The following is a 3672-nucleotide window of genomic DNA, read 5'->3' as shown; positions in this document are numbered from 1 at the left end:
AGGACCAGAAGCCAGGTCTCTAGACTTATAGACTAATCTTCTTCCTAAACTAAGTTGGAGTTTCTTATTCGCCATCACCATTCATGACCCAGTTCCTTCTCCACAAGATATGGTTGTGTGTCGGTCTGAGCACTCCAATTACAGCAGTTGCCTTTTCCAACCCTAATTATGACGTTGCTGATTGTATCTGACTTCAGAGAAAGCAGCTGCTGCACATGACTCTGAATTTCACTTGCTTTGAGCTTAGGGGCAAAAACGCTACCTGAAAGAGATTTAAATCATAAACTTATTATTTATAATTATTATTTATCTTTATTATTGATTTTTATTATTATTTATCTTTATTGTTGATATTTTTTATTATATTGATTATTATTTATTTTGATTTTGATTTTTCCGTTGTAAATTCTTTATTAGTAGTACATATATTAAGAAGCTAAGTATCCTATTAATGACACTTAGGAAGATATTACAGAGGAAGATAGCAAAAAATGTCTGTGAAGTTTGACAACATCCTGAGACTTATGAATATTATGAATATTACGAATATGCCTGTGCTGTTGAGGTAACCTGCCCATTTCTAGAGGGAAAGGGATCAGTGATTCCTGGAGGAAAAAAAAAAAAAAACTTATAGTGAGATCTGATGGAAAATGTTTTCATCTACTTTTGGTGATTCTTCAAATAAGCCTAAATATTATATATTTAAAAAAATAAATATATATTTTAAAAATAAATATTATATATTAAAAAAATAAAGATTACTCTATAATTACTGTTTAATGTCAGATGTTCCCAAGACTATGTCATAATGTATTGAGCTTCATGATTATTTTTTTTAAGACACATTTATTCAGCGTCATGATCAGACTATTACATTTAGCACTCAACAGCATGGGTGTAAAAAAAAAAAATCTACATAAAAACCCTTTGTTGGAATGCTTTACACTTTCCACAGAACAGAAACTAAAATAACCTGTTATACAATTAGTCACAAATACAGTCCTCGAGTTTTTTGCCTATACACAGAAGTATTGTCTAAAACATGTCTTCTTTGTAGCAGCTAGGTCCTGCCACCACTGTGCTTGGCTGAGTTCACAAATCTGTTGTAACCTGTAGCTTCCCTGTCATTTCTCTGGCTCTCCTCTCCTGCTAAACTTTGTTTCCTGGCAGTAATTAAAACCTTCTGCCACCGCCATAGCTGCTGCTGTTGCTGGCACTGTCATAGTCACCTTGGTTTCGTGGTTTGGCCAACTATTGGCCTCCACCACCATAGGGGCCAGAGCTTCTGCCTCCAAAATTTCCTCCTTTCATGGGTCCAAAATTTGAGGCTTGATTGTTGTAATTACCAAAATCGTTATAGCTTCTGCCACCTCCAAAGTTGCTTCCATCATTACCAAATCCACATAGACATTGCCACTGCCACCCTATCCACCACCACCTTGACTGCCACCTAACCCACCTCCACCACTGAAGTTCCCTCCATGACCAAAGTTGTCATTCCCACCAAAACCACCTCCATGATCCAAAGTTTCCAGAACCACTTCGGTCTCTTTGGCTGGAGGAAGCACTTGTCTTCTCTTGTTTCGATAGGGCTTTCTTTACTTCACAGTTGTGGCCATTCACAGTATGGTATTTTTGAATGACAATCTTGTCTACAGAGTCATGGTCGTCAAAGGTCACAAAAGCAAAACTTCTCTTTTGCCACTCCCTCGGTCAATCATGATCTCAATCACTTCAATTTTCCCATACTGTTCAAAATAATCTCTTAGATGATGTTCTTCAGTGTCTTCTTTAATGCCACCAACAAAAATCTTTTTCACAGTTAAGTGGGCACCAGGTATTTGAGAATCTTCTCGTGAGACAGCCCTCTTTGGTTCCACAACTCTTCCATCCACCTTGTGTGGACTTGCATTCATGGCTGCATCCACCTCCTCCCCAGTGTGGGCGGTGGTGCACATGATAAACCCAAAGCCTCTGGAGCGCTTGGTGTTTGGATCTCTCCTTACCACACCGTGGGTAAGCGTTCCCCATTGCTCAGAATGGCTCCTCAGACTCTCATTGGTTGTTTCCAAGCTCAAACCTCCGATGAAGAGCTTCCGCAGCTGCTCGGGCTCTTTGGGAGACTCTGACTTAGAGATGATGGCGGTGGGAGGGGAGACTTTAATGATGCTTACTCGGGGGCGTCCAGGGGCAGAAAGGAGTAAGCTAACGACCTATCCAAGCTTCACGATTATTTATTTATATTTTATATACACTTCCTGTTGACATAATGCCTATATATTTTTCTTCCTTTCATATATAGTTCATATCTATTGTTTCAATAAAACTCTAATTTTTTATAGTCACCGCTTTTCTACTTCAGTCCACGTAATTCTATAAAAAATATTTCTACCTTTAGATCCAAAAGGTGGCATGTAACCAAGATATGATCAATTAGAGCACTGAAATCACCTGGCCATGATGATGGGCTCAAGAATAACATGTGTCCCAATCATAGCCAATAAGACAATTTTAAGATATTTGTTGGAATCATTGGGTAGAATGCTGAAAAGATAAATTGTAAGTTGGTGGCAACTGCCAAGAAGAGAGTCTTTCTGAAATTTGAGCTAACACAGGAGAAAGGCAAAGAGAAAGAAGAATAGGATAAGATGGAGTTCAGTTGATACAGGTTGAGCCTCTTGATCAGTCATACATAAAGGGTTTGTTGTTTTTAAATAAGATAGTTTTAATTATTTTTATCCATCATGATGGGAAGTATCCTAACTAGTTCTATATAAAAACTTCTGTTACAAATCTATATGTCATATAAGCATTCTTTAGTGTATCCACCCTAACTTTAGAAAAGTAGAATTCATTGAAAAGGGTAATTGGAAACAGTGTAAGATTCCAAGATGGAGGATGTCATGTTTTCCAAAATGAAAAGACTGACAATTATTAATAGTGTATTGATACCAGCATTTGAACTTAAAAAAATAAAATAAAATTGTAGTAATCAAGATAGGAAATAAGCACACCCTAATTAATGAAGATGGAAAGGAAGGAATAAACAATGTAGTTGTTGGAGAGAAAAAACATTAGCCCTTAGAAATAAGAATATTTACCCTCAGGTTTTTGTGTTTTCTGGTAATAAGGTAGCATGACTTAGTGCATTTGGAGAGTGAGTAGGAGGTGGCAATCGTGAAAGTAAAGTTCACTGTTCTATCTTTGCTGAGCTTACTTTGATTTGGCACCAACACAGCTAGTTTGAGGACTCTGGGAACTGGATCATAGGTAGCTAAGTCCATTTCCATGCCATGTGTATGGGGAAGGTAGGTTTACTGAGAGTAGGAGGAATTAGTTACATAATGGCTAATAGAGATTAGAACCCAGGACCAGGCTGGGATGTCAGCAGCTCACAGAAATTGTGAAGAGAACTGAATAGAACATGCCATGTAGAATCTTGCAAGGTAGGGGAGGTAAACTGGACAAGAATGCACCTTTTCTGCTTTACCTATATATGAGGTCAAGGAAGATTAGCTAAACATAATGTTCTAGCCCACAGCCTATGTTTTTAAGAGGATACCCTCATTGTTACATAAATTAAAGGAAAAAAAAATGGAATCCCTGAGTTCTACTTTAGTGTTATATAGCCATTGTTTAAGTCAGCTTTCTTCATAATCCTCTCCTAGTTTG

General features: G+C 37.6%; 1 pseudogene; it reads right to left on the bottom strand.

Moving 5' to 3' along the window:
• Window positions 1-1173: 1173 nt before the first annotated feature.
• On the bottom strand, window positions 1174-3284 carry LOC129502377 (heterogeneous nuclear ribonucleoprotein A1-like; annotated as a pseudogene).
• Between the last annotated feature and the right edge of the window lie 388 nt (window positions 3285-3672).

This window comes from Nyctereutes procyonoides, unplaced genomic scaffold (assembly GCF_905146905.1).
Source record: "Nyctereutes procyonoides isolate TBG_1078 unplaced genomic scaffold, NYPRO_anot_genome, whole genome shotgun sequence".
Classification (NCBI taxonomy): Eukaryota; Metazoa; Chordata; class Mammalia; order Carnivora; family Canidae; genus Nyctereutes; species Nyctereutes procyonoides.
This window is presented reverse-complemented; position numbering and strand designations above follow the sequence as displayed.